This window comes from Delphinapterus leucas, chromosome 11, assembly GCF_059928025.1.
Source record: "Delphinapterus leucas isolate spDelLeu-1000000601 "Yukka" chromosome 11, BTC_Dleu_Yukka2, whole genome shotgun sequence".
NCBI lineage: Eukaryota > Metazoa > Chordata > Mammalia > Artiodactyla > Monodontidae > Delphinapterus > Delphinapterus leucas.
Window position 1 is genome coordinate 13,364,485 of NC_143139.1, and position 13,939 is coordinate 13,378,423.

At 36.2% G+C, this 13,939-nt stretch overlaps 1 pseudogene; it reads left to right on the forward strand.

Moving 5' to 3' along the window:
* Positions 1 to 893: 893 nt before the first annotated feature.
* LOC111176558 (large ribosomal subunit protein eL43 pseudogene) lies at positions 894 to 8,417 on the forward strand (annotated as a pseudogene).
* The last annotated feature ends 5,522 nt before the right edge of the window (positions 8,418 to 13,939 follow it).

Consider the following 13,939-nt stretch of genomic DNA (forward strand, 5'->3'; position numbering starts at 1 on the left):
GGCAAATTAATTTTCTTAAAAGGAGAAATTTAAAAAGTAATGTGAAGGGCTTCCCTGGTGGCGCAGTGGTTGAGAGTCCGCCTGCCGATGCAGGGGACGCGGGTTCGTGCCCCGGTCCGGGAGGATCCCACATGCCGCGGAGCGGCTGGGCCCGTGGACCATGGCCGCTGAGCCTGCGCGTCTGGAGCCTGTGCTCCGCAGTGGGAGAGGCCACAGCAGTGAGAGGCCCGCGTACCAAAGAAAAAAAAAAAAAGTAATGTGAATAGTATGAAAATTTTGTCCTAAGAAATTTGATAAGCTCAATGAAGTAAATTCCTTTTAAAAAAGCTATTTAGAAAAAGTGATTTAAGAAAAACAGAAAACCTAAGAGGTAAGGGTCAACTTGTCCAAGACTCATTTCCTACGGCCTGGCTTTCCCAGAAAAGGAGTCTGGTCTCAAGGAAAATTCCATGAAAACTGGTCAGAGCCTTGTGCTTAATATAATCAGTTCTGGAAGAATGCTGACAGAGTAGATCGGGATGCTGGTTCATCATATCATGTAGCTGAATCACAAGTTTTGGGATTCCGACCAGGGAAAAAGTTGGTGCTCCCCAATCTTTAAAAGCTAAGGTGGTCATAAAGTACAGGGCACAAAGGTTCCGCTTGATCACACTGCTGTAATTTCAGGGCTTGAATGCCAGCTCTTGATCACACCTCTTCCAGACCATGAATGTTGAAGAAGCTACCATATCTTTTTGCTGTTATAGACTCTTCTGTGCTTTCACCAAGGAGGCTGGTTCTTCCCTAATCATGCAACTTAAAAACTTTGAAGCCTAGGGACCAGGGTTTCTCGTATGGAAATTTGATGTATAGCCTTGCAAGATCCTGTATACTGCTCCAGACTACATAGAACAATGGTGGAAACTCAGGTTAGCTACTGTGAAGTCTCCCCAGGAAAAGCTGTTCCAGGAGACCAGTGTGTGAGGTCTGGATATTCACCTTCAGTTGAGCATGTAAACCAGAACAGGTTTTTCAATAAAAGAAATCAGATTTTTTTTTACAAAAAAGCAATAAACCCAGATAATTTTATAGTTGAATTCTACCAAATATTCAAGGAAAAAATAATTTCAATCTTTCATATACTCTTCCAGAGAAGAGAAAAGGAGGAGAGACTTTCCAACTAACTTTTATCAGATTAGCATATTTTGATATCAAAACTAGATAAAAACAATACAGTCAATGATGGCCTATCTCGCTGAAGCACAGAGATGCAACAGGTAATTATAGATATGATGAAGGGGCTAAAGAGGAGACAGGAAGAAAAGAGTAAGTGTATTAACATCATCTTAATATAGCCGAGACACCACTGGAGTCATACCATCTGTAATTGCTGGAACAAGTACTAGAGGTTTAAATATATTATTTACAGTTACAATGGGAATGATGGAAGCATTTAACTAATAATTTTTAAATTGCCTGGAGAATGGGCTAAAGAGAAATGAAAGAATGTGACTTACATTCCCACCTTCAGTACCAGGAAGTTGAAAATATATTTTATTGCTAATGAATTAAGAAATGAGAAATTGAACAATTTATTTAGCAATATCACAGTAACCAACAGAATTTAAAAGAATGAGGGGAGTGGCTCTAAGAGAGTATGAAGTTGAACATCTCCTGTAATGTGAGCTTTAACCAAAATCTCTTTACAATTATTTATATGTTTTGCTTTTAATTGCTATGTTGGTGGTTCAAGCCCAGTTAGGGGCATAGTTATTTTGAAAGACAACATACTGCAGCAGAAAAAGGAGATCTGACTTACGGTCTTTCTTTCAAAACCAACCAGATGTTTAGTATTTGACATATCACCTGATCCCAATTACCTTATGTGCAAAATGGAACTGAAAATACATCACAGCTTGTTGACTGGGAGCTGGAAGTAAATGATCACAGTACTTAATAATCCTAAGTACTGTAATTAATTGTTTTAAGTTAGCCCACAAGCAGATGGCTGAGACATAGAGGAACGTTATGGTAGAATGAGAACAGATCTGGTAGACAAGACCTGTATTCTTGTTCTAATTCTACTGCTAGTTTCTTTGGCGATTCTCAGTAGTCACTTGTCCTTTCCAGGTCTCGTTTTGCCTTTCATTGTCCATTTTTCTCTCTTCAGTAATGAGGAGGTAGGAGAACATGCCCCTTATCTCCTGTTAGTTGGAAGAGGCATTGCTTCTAAACTGGAAAATTTAAGTATTTTACATTTTGCTTTTCAGATGCAACTGTAGGTTGGGCTACTTCCATCACAAATCATATCACCAAATTTAACATTTCTTATAGATGGAATTATATGTAGTCATATTCTGCCTAATGAATGTGTCTCTTTGGTCCTTGCACACCTGTATTTTGTACAGATTCTTTCATGAAATAAATGATCAGTAACTTTTTCTTCTTGACAATGACCTTTTTCCGCTCTTTAATATTTTGAAAGCCACAGTGTTTCAATAGTCATTTTCCATGAGGCACTCATTAGTTTATGAGGTCAAGTTTGAGTTTAGAATATCAAGGTAGTACCAATTATCCTTTATCTATATCAATGGAATTTTGTGTTGTTTGATTGGTCTAATTATCTCATTCTTATTATTTAAAGTATGTAGTATACAAATTACATTTGATAATATGTATTAAAAGTATAAATACCAATGTTGCTGTGATTTTAAATGTCATCCTTCAGTGCTCCTATGAAAAAATTCAATGATCGGTAGGATGCTGGATTCATATTAGATTTCTCACCTAATATTTATAGTATTTGCTTTCTTTTTTAAATTAAAAAATTATTTATTTTTAATTGAAGTATAGTTGATTTACAATGTTGTGTTAATTTCTGCTGTACAGCAAAGTGATTCTGTTTCTATATATATTCTTTTTTATATTCTATAATATTTGGTTTCTTATTAGGCAAATAAATAGGTAATCAATTTTTAAAAACTTGCTCCTGAATAGTCATTCTGTGAGTGTCTGACATTACTTAGGGTAGCATTAATGTCGCCATATTTTCCTGCATCTGGGGAGTACTGTCACAGTGCTTGATTATTTCACCTAACAGGCTCTTGGAAGGATGGACCCTGATGTGACAGCTTGTAGCTATACATTAGTATGGGTTGTGTTAGAGCCAATTGCTGTCTGACCTCTCCTCCCAGTAGAGGCAGTGTAGTGCCATCTGTACATCTTTTAGTCACATTAAATCATGTCATTTAAAGAGCCTCTGAATGTGAACGAATTTACCTTATGCTTAGGAGAGAAATCAGTTGAACTGTTGAGCTACAAGTCTGTGTTCATCTGCATCACTAATTTTCATATTGTTTGAATTCTTTCTTCTCTGGACTGGTAATAACACCGTCAGAGACTGTTTATAATTTGCTACTGTCATAATTAGAACATTACTAAAGATTAAAAAATTGCCATTAAGGTAATTTAAACTCTATATTTACATGTAGGTCCCAGGGCTAGGGTCAAGACTGTCTTTCCAAACTAGATATGGACGTTTGCAGGCATCATCCTGCCAAGGAGCTGCCATGCCAAAGCATACTCACATGAAGGGCTGAGGAATTTTATGGACACGAATCCCTCTAAAAGAAAGAGGATTCCATGCTATCCTCTTTCTTTTAGAGTGATTTGTGTAGTGAGGTGGATGGACCTAGAGTCTGTCATACAGAGTGAAGTAAGTCAGAAAGAGAAAAACAAGTACCGTATGCTAACACATATATATGGAATCTAAGAAAAAAAAAAAAAAGGTCATGAAGAACCTAGGGGTAAGACGGGAATAAAGACACAGACCTACTAGAGAATGGACTTGAGGATATGGGGAGGGGGAAGGGTAAGCTGTGACAAAGTGAGAGAGGGGCATGGACATATATACACTACCAAACGTAAAATAGAGAGCTAGTGGGAAGCAGCCGCATAGCACAGGGAGATCAGCTAGGTGGTTTGTCACCACCTAGAGGGGTGGGATAGGGAGGGTGGGAGGGAGGGAGATGCAAGAGGGAAGAGATATAGGGATATATGTATATGTATAACTGATTCATTTTGTTATAAAGCAGAAACTAACACACCATTGTAAAGCAATTATACTCCAATAAAGATGTTAAAAATAAATAAATAAATAAATAGGATTGAAATGACCAAGCCTATTGAAAGAACTTCTTCTGGACACATGGCCATGCACATGGCCTAGACCTGCACAATCACAATTCACCCTAGGCTCAGTCATTTTTTCCCCCCCAGAAATAGGCATGTGAATAAGCTAAGACCAAACAGAGCCTTCCCCAGAACTTTCCTTACAGAGAATTGGGTAAGACTGTCTCTTTGCGATGAATTTGCTTATCTTGTATACCATGATTATGGGTGTGCCAGAGACCACTTAATGCTTACACAGAGTGAATCTGACTAATAATTGGAGAGTTAGAGCTCTCATTACAGTATTTAAGTTCCTCCCTTTGGGCCACCCAGACCTGAAGCAGCAATAGGACTCCTGGACCACTGGACTTAAAAATCACATGAGCTTTTTTTGTTTTTTATTTACTTGTTCAAGTCAGTGATCCCTGGAGCAGCAGCATTAACTTCATCTGAGAACTTGTTAGAAATGCTCATTTCTGAATCAGAACATTTGGGGGTAGGCCCAAAGGTTTCACAGGCCCTCCAGGTAACTCTGATAGAGTAAAAGTTGGGAAACTGGTTTAAAATGTGTTTTTAACTTCATTTTTTTAAAAATTGAAGCATAGTTGACTTACAATATTGTGTTGGTTTAAATTATTTTGAATTTAGCTTCTGGCCATCTTCAGTTGGTGAAGTCCTGATATAGCAATGACAAATAAGAAATTTTATAAAACGGATTAGAAGAAGTTTGGTTTAAAAACTCTTCTCACTTGGCCATGGCAGAGACCAAAGTTTTGAATAGGGATATTGTCAGGAAATTCCTAGAACCTCTTGTCTCAGGTTAGCTTTGTACCCACTTAGCCTCAAGTAGTCACAGGCCATTTGAAGACAAACATTGAAGAATCTGTTCCATCTCGAACTTCAGATCATGAGAATTTTCAAACTCTGGGGGATACAGACAGGAGTCGTCTCTGAAACTTTATGTCAGCTTGAGCACATTCTATTTAAGCTAAAAGAACTGCTTAATTTTAGCTTCAATATCTAGGTTTAGAAGGGAACCTTTATAGATTTTCTCAAGGGGGGATTTAGTTCCTCGATCTAAATATCTCTGCCTTTGATCCAAATCATTCCAATTCACTTTAACATAAGAGGGTGCCTGTTGTTTTCAACTGGCTTAGTGCTGGATACTGTGTGTCATCAATATAAAAATATAGTCAGAAATCTCTTGTGAGTTAATGGTATCATAGCAGTATGCTCTCTGATTAACAATAAAGAATATAAAAATGCATGCTTTTAAGAAATATTGTATTACTCACAAAAAAAGAAGCTTGTCCTTTACACGCTTATGAATGCAGAATATGTCATGTGGAAAGCACAGGATTTCCTTTATTGTTATTTTTTAATATTAGATGTCTCTGCAATGCATGTTGATGGTCTGGCAGATTCAATTTTCATGATACCTTCTTTTGAGAGGATATCTGATTTGAAGCATAATATCTACAAAAATAATATCTCACTGTGCACTTTGTATTTAAACAAGTTTAAACAAGATAACAGCAATTACTTACTAATTTTAAGAGCTGGACTATGAAAACAGAAAGAGGCTAATCTATAAAATTCTTTGCAAGGAAATGGACAAAATTGCAAAAATATTTAATTAATGTTTAATTGTAATTAGAGGTTATATTATATGATATCACCTTTACAGGTTATGGATCTATCATCTCTACCACTCAGAGACCTTACAGGGGAGGTGGCTTTGATGGCTATTAATATAAGCCAGTTTCCCATTAGAAGCATTTACTAGTATATTACATAGAGTCTCCTTTTCTAGACATCCAAGTATGTTCTAAAATTCCATTGGCACATGTCAATATTTTAAAGAAACCTGTGTCTGGAATTTACAGTGTAGTTGAAAATTATCGTCAAACAGAAGCCAGATTGCCTTTGGTCCTTATTTACTGGCTTCTAATTCACTAAAATAGAATTCATTTGTTCCATAGGCAAGTCATAACAATTCTTACTTTTTCTATATTTATATGACCTTTTTGACCAGGGAAACAAAACAACAACAAACAAGCATTAACTTTGAGATAAAACAAACATTTGTTAAAATTCTGATTGTACCAAATACTTACTAGCTGTATGGTGTTGGGAAATATACTTGTCTAAGGCTTTGTTTCCTTAATGTAAAAAATGATGGCCACTCTTTCTCAGGTAGATTGCTTATCTCTGCTTTGCTCAGTTCTTCTTCTAGGGTTTTACCTTGTTCCTTCATCTGGAACACATTCCTCTGCTGCCTCATTTTGTCTAAGTTGCTATTGGTAATTTTTTTTAAACAGGAAGAATTTAAAAGTTTTATTTATTTATTGTTTTTACAACATGGATTTTATTTTTTTTAATTTTTATTGGAATATTGTTGATTTACAATGTTGTGTTAATTTCGTCTGTACAGCAAAGTGAATCAGTTATACATATACATATATCCACTCTTTTTTAGATTCTTTTCCTATATAGGTCACTAGAGAGTATTGAGAAGAGTTCCCTGTACTATGCAGTAGGTCCTTATTAGTTATCTATTTTATATATAGTGGTATGAATATGTCAATCCCAATGTCCCAATTTATGTCCCTCCCTTCCCCCTTGGTAACCATAAGTTTGTTTTCTACATCTGTGACTCTATTTCTGTTTTGTAAATAAGTTCATTTGTACCATTTTTTTAGAGTCCATGTGTAACTGATATTTGTCTCTCTGTCTGACTTACTTCACTCAGTATGACAATCTCTAGGTCCGTCCATGTTGCTGCAAATGGCATTAGTTCATTCTTCACTACTGGTATTTTTATGTATGTAGTAGGTTAGTTACATGTCTCGAACTTGGAGAAGTGCCCTCTGTGTCCCTGCAGTGCACTTCCCTCTCATCACCCAAGCTATACATTCCAGAGATTTCCCCTAGGAGGGCTGCGTGAGTCCTTCTGTCGTGGCAGGCTAACTATGTGGGCAGTGTGGTAGGCTGATTGGCCCCTGGTCTGGTTGGTTGCCAGGTGACTTCATATTTGTCAGAATGGCTATCATCAAAAAGGGCTTCCCTGGTGGCACAGTGGTTGAGAGTCTGCCTGCCGATGCAGGGGACACAGGTTCGTGCCCCGGTCCGGGAAGATCCCACATGCCGCGGAGCGGCTGGGCCCATGAGCCATGGCCGCTGAGCCTGCGCGTCCGGAGCCTGTGCTCCACAGCGGGAGAGGCCGCCAACAGTGAGAGGCCAGCGTACAGCGAAAAAAAAAAACAAAAACAAAAACAAAACAAACAAACAAAAAAACTGTGTTGAATAAAAGTAGCGAGAGTCATCATCCTTGTCTTGTCCCCGATCTTCGAGGAAATGCTTTCAGCTTTTCACTGTTAAGTATGATGTTAGCTGTGGGTTTGTCATATATTACCTTTATTATGTTGAGGTAGGTTCCCTCTATGCCCACTTTCTGGAGAGTTTTTATCATAAATGATGTTGAATTTTGTCAAAAGCACTTTTTCTGTATCTATTGAGATGATCATATAGTTTTTATTCGTTAAAATAACAACATCAACAACAACACTGATAAAACCTCAGAGATCTCTGATCTTGGACCTAATTTATGGCTACAAGGCTAAATGCACCAAGAAGGTTGCAATTGTCTGTAAATACAGGACCTGTTATGGTGTCTCCCTCAGGAAAATGGTGAAGAAAATTGAAATGAGCCAGCACACCAAGTACGCTTGCTCCTTCTGTCACAAAACCAAGAGGGAGAGCTAGCTGTGGGTGTCTGGCACTGTGGTTCCTGCATGAAAATGGTAGCCGGTGGTACTGACCCTACAATACCACTTCTGCAGTCACAGAAAAGTCCATCATCAGAAGACAGAAGGAATGGAAAGATCAGAAGCTCCACCACGGGAAACACTGCTAGCCTGTAATAAATGCATTCATTTATGTAACCCCCCCAATAAATATCCTCAGAGATTTCTAAAGTTTAGTGACCGCTAAAAGAGAAAGAAATAGATTATAGAAAAGAACTAACCTGGGAGCTGTTATCTAAGAATAACCTTTGTTTTCTTAGAAGAAAAAAAAATCCATCTTATGCCAGGAAGGAAAAGGTGAGATCCAAGGAATCTGCATTCCTTGAAAGATTTCTGAGTGATTCTGAATTAAATGGTTGGCACTTTAGAAAGTTGCTCTAAAGGGCTAGTCTTGAAATCAGAGCCCATCATTCACAGGCTTTTTCCTTTCTGCCCCAAAATAGGAAACAGAAGCTGATAGTCACCAAGAGAAACAGAAAACTCATAGAGCAAATAATAGTTCTTTTTGAACCAGCAAAGTGAGGCAGTGTTAACAAGCATCAAAAAACAAAAACTAAGACCAAACCCAGGAAAGCAACAGCAACAAGTGGAAAAGAAACAAAAAACAAGTCATAAGGACACTTTAAAGGTATGGTCTGAAATCAAGAGAGAAGGATGGAATTAAGACCACAGCACCTTCACACTGTATATATGGTAAAGTGAAAAGGAAAAGCAAAGTTTGGAAATGATGTTTGGTATCAAAGGTTGGTAACAAATTCAGAAAGTAGTTAGAAAATGTTTGATTGGATGATGAAATAAAACATGAAATGAGATTAAAATAAATTGAAATGTATTAATACAAGTAATTGAAAAGCCAGTTTTATCCAGTAACTGGTAAGCCAGGTAGCTCATACACAAACAGAAAAAGAAGCAAGCCAAAATCTCTACAGTCTAGAAACCGAACTGCCCATCTCTATTTCAGATAGTGTGTTACACTATTTATGAACATTAAAGCAGCACTTTTAGAATCTGAAACCAATGTTTGACTTAAAAAGGAGACTCAGGTGATGAAAATAAGGACGTGGATTGTATTAAGATCTAAAGGGTCATCAGAAAAAAAGTTCAGAGTTGGCAGTGAAAATACATCTAAAAACATTTTAAAATATTCTCTTAAAATTTATATTTAGTGAGAGCCTTTGGGTATGATACTTTGCAAAAAGTAATTCAGTTACTTCTTAATGGGATTTTTTAGGAACTTTCAGTTTTTGATATATTGTCTCTCCCATTTAAGTGTTTTCTTCAAATTGGGTACAGTAACAACAGCATTTTCACGTGTTTTTATTATGCTAATGAAAAACTTACTTATTTAACTTGGCGTCTAAATACCTAAAAATGATTTACTTTGAATCGTTAGTCTCCATTTAATCAAGCAGGGTGAAGTGAGGGGTATTGGTTGCCATATCTTTTCCCTATAAAAGAATATTTAATCTTGAAGGCGACACTTATCTTGCTCTGGAGATAACTATGAGGGAATCAGATCCAGAACATTCTACCAGGACTGGGTGAAGGGCTTCCATTGCACTTGTGGGTGTTCTGTCCCCATTTGTTTCTCTATTTTTTTGTCGAAGTATGGCTCCTGTTCTCACTTCAATCTGATGGAGGAGAAAAAAAAAGTTTCTCTGGCTTTGCCGTCCACCTGCCTCCCATTTCAGTGGTGCGTTAGCTGTATCTGCGCAGAGCAGAAACAGGGAACCCCGTTAGAGTCGGTGTCTCAGCCCCAATCCTGAAACTGATGACGGCTTTTTTTTTCCCCCTACACTATTTGATTCACATTCTTACAAAGTTAAAGGCAAGCTTGCTTCAGTTTTATCTTGTTTTCGTTTTCTCCACCTCCGTTTCTCAGGTCCGGATGTACTGAAGATTATGCGTGGAGATCTGACACCCATCTTTCCTCGGTTATGGAATCCCAGCAGATTAAACTATGAACACAATAGCGCTACATTCTTTTTAAGGCTACTGGAGAAACACTCCCTCCCCCCCTCCCCGCCCTCTTAGTTCAGTTGTACGAGTGTTTGAAATAAATCAGTCAAGTTTAAAAGTTTTTTTTTTTGTTTAATAATAAAGGTATGAATAGATGTAAAAAGGGTTTGATTGTCATTTTGGATCTTTACAAAGGAGATCCTGAAAAATCTCAAGGAGGCTAGAATTCTAGGGGATAATTTCAGAAGTGAGTTTGGACTTTATTCTTAAATAATTCATAATTAAAAAAAAAATACCGTTGCCGGAAAAGTTGTTTCCAAATCGAGTTCACTCTCCTTCTATCTTAAAACTACACTTACAGCTTAATCCTGTAGCAGTGCTTTTGTTTCAAAACAAAATTCAAAGTTGTGTCATTAAAATAATGTGCTGAAAATTAAGCAAAATGTAACCACTATAGTTGGAAAATATAAAATATTTGGTTGAGATGACTCAGAGGCAACTATAAACTAGAGAAGAAGAGGTTTTTCATGGTAACAAGCGCTGTTCTCAGCCTTACTGTATATGCGAAGATTAATTTTTCCTTCCTTTTTTCCTTCTCTGCCTCATCTTCCTCTTTCTCCCCCTCTTGCTATTATTGTAATGATCAAACCCGGAGTCCCTGAAGCAGAGAATATCTTTATTTTGCTCTCCATTTTGTTGCCCTAGAATGTAAGTTAGACTTCTTGAGGAAGTTTGCTTGTTGCCCACCTACCTTAGTAAACGCACGATGAGTATTTGTTGAAAGAATGAATGATTGAATGGATGAATCAATTAGATGTCATACCCCCTGATAACAGCTCATGGTCTTCCAACCAACATACATTCTCTTTTATTTTTTCCCTTAGATTATAATTAAAAGTTGATGTCATAATCAGCTTCAGCTTTTGTGCATATAAAGGTTCTCTGATTTTGAAAGCCACCAACCAAAACCATTCTTGGGCTTTTTGATAGAACAAGAGACATGTCTATGTAATAATGATAAAACTAGAGAGAATAACCACAGCAGTTATTTGGAATTAGATGAGGAACCCCTAATTTTTGCTTGAATGAGGTTTTATTTTTCAGTTTATGTGGCTGCTTTGTAGAAACAGCCAAAACCAAAATGCTTTTCCCTACATACCTCCAGAAAAGGAGATCCTGCGACTGTCTTATTTGGAAATGTTTCTTTGTCAAATGTCCTCCTTCCATAGAACTTAAATTCCCTGAAAATATAGCCTATGCTCTGGTGCAATGCCAGGAAAAAGACATTACAGCTGAATAACCATATATCTTTAATGCTCAAATTGACTCACTCATCAAGATTAATCTAACTTTTTTTCATGATACTTATTTACCACTCTGAAAAGTATGTTTATAACTCCTTCTGGCCTTCCTCCCTGAGCTTGGTAAATCATCCTAATTTTAAAAGATTCAGGAAAATTTGGGTTAATGATTCTATATCCATGTTGTAAATTTTTTCTCCTTTAACTACATAGTGCCTAACTTCTTGCTGACTTCATCAGTTTAACGACACATTTCAACCAATTTCAATGTTTTAAATTTGAATTTATTAAAAAAATTTAACTTGCCTTACACTTAAGGTTTCTTCCATATTACAAGGTCTCATTTCAAAACGGAAAAATACCCTCTTTGTATGCCAGTCATCCCTGCCCTTTGACGGTAGTGTTTTTTCCTCTAGATTTCTAAAGTTGTTATTGCAGAGATTTGAGGCAAAATTAGTTCAGAGTAGTTGTTGCCAGAGCAGAGACCTATCTGCTTTGAAGGCCTTTGTCCAGAACAATGTTTACACATAGTAGGCACTCAAAAAGTACATGTGACTGATGGTGAAAACTACCACTAACTATTCATATGGCTATTATAAGAGCAAAGTTTATATGGAGAAAAATCAGTATATCTATTTATCTTCTTTTTTTTTCTTTTAAATAAAAGCATAGTTAAAATAGATCACAAATATACAGAAATCCATTATATATTTTCTTTTAACCTGAACCTCACTGTGACATGTAAATTGACTTGTTTATGTTAATAGCAGCCATTTAGGAGTAAATTCCCAAAGTACTGCATGATAATTAGATTGGGCATAATTCACACACTGTATGTTATTTTGAAAATGGGCTCCTTCAAAAAGGTATCAGCTAGAGTAGAGCGTGTACCTCCAAACTGTCTCTAAAAGGATTCTCATTACATAAAACCACACACACAGTGTGAAAAAGATAATGTCGGCACTTAATGCAGAAAAATAATGCAACATGTTCCTTTTTGGTTCATTTACTACCATATGCTACTTGAGTAATGAAAACCTATTTGGTATAGAGACAGACGTGGATATACTTGAAAATCCTAGGCCATAATGAAGCCTTATATTTGTTATTTTGGAAATGACTACTAAGTGTTCAATTATGAAACATCTCCAGATTATTAGAAAATTTCATTTGATCTGTCCCCTATAAGGACTAGAGGAGGACTTTTAGTTTTCTTTTTTCATTACCCAGTTCCTGTGTAATGAAAATTCTTCCAAATTTGGAAATGCCTAATAACTATGCAGTTCTGATAGTACTAAATTAATTAATATTTAAACATTTTATCTCCATAAGAGAATGCTATTAAAGAATTACGGGTTGCCAAAATACTCATATTTATCATTACTTTTTATGATATCAAACAGAACTGTGAATTAAATATTAATTTAAATTATTCTAAAATGTATCAAAAATTCTATTAATTATCTAAATTATTCTAGGTTGTGGAAGAATCTGGAGTACAAATAATAAACTTTATCAATATTTAAACAGAAACGAATTAAATAACTTATTTAATATTACTGAGAAGCAATGTCTACAGCTCCAATCTGAACAAATAAAAACCATGTTTTGCTGTTTATTTTATGTGATTGCAGGAGACAAACTGCTTCCAAGATATGGAAATAATTAGAAATACACAGGCAAATGATAGCAAATATTTTATGAATATGGCTTTTTAACTTTTCTGGTAGGTTATAAAAAGATTTTATGCCAGGACAAAAAAATTATGATCTACTTTTTTTTTTATGTAGACTCATTCCATTGAGCTAGTAAGCTTTTCAGGTATTTAGGGTGACTTGAGACCAAACTATGAATCTACAAGTTTTAATTGAGTTGAAAATTTTGAAATTATCTGTCCAAAAACTTAGTGAATACGCACAATTGTGTGGGATTATACCTTTTGCTTAAAGTAACCTCAAAGATGTTTTTCTATGGTGGAGTTTTAGCCCGCAAATTTTTATAGCTACCATTTATTGAGATAATATCTTCCTATTTTCTGTAGTGTTTGTATAAATTAAAATGTAATGAAAAATAGGTACTTGCATGTAGCCCCTAAAGCCTCATACAACTAAAAACAGTCGTTGATAAATTACAAAGGGAAAAATAAAACAATTCACAGTGGTACTTCGCTAATGCTGAATTTTAAGTAAATATAAAAAAGCAATGAGGTCAAACAAAGTGTTTTACTAAATGGTTAGAAAACTAACTGAGGCCTTTGAAATATAAACAACACCCTCTTCTCTTGATTATCCCTCTCCCACATATATTATACTAGGTATTGTCTGAATCAGAAAGAATCTAGGGCAGAAACAATGTGAATAAGGGAACAGGAATTCTGTACTTTAAGTTCCAGGTATCAGGAGCATGCCTTGCCTGTTGCAATCTTAGTCCTAGATTATAGAACACTTCGTATGGGACAGCCAGAGGAAGATGGAATTTCTTAAGCTACTGGTGCTAGCTCTAGGATCTTGAAGTAGAGCAGTATGGCATTAAGGAGCAGACATAGGCACAAGTCAAATAGAATCTTGGTGGATGGAGGCTCCAGGTTGAGGATGGCATGGATGGTGCCAAGTAAAAATGAAGAAGAAAATGGAAGGAGAAGTTAAATAAGTGTTTTTACCCTTTAGGTTTTATCTTCTCTTTTCCCTTTTCTTTTCTCCTTTCCTTATCGCTCTCTAAAATAGT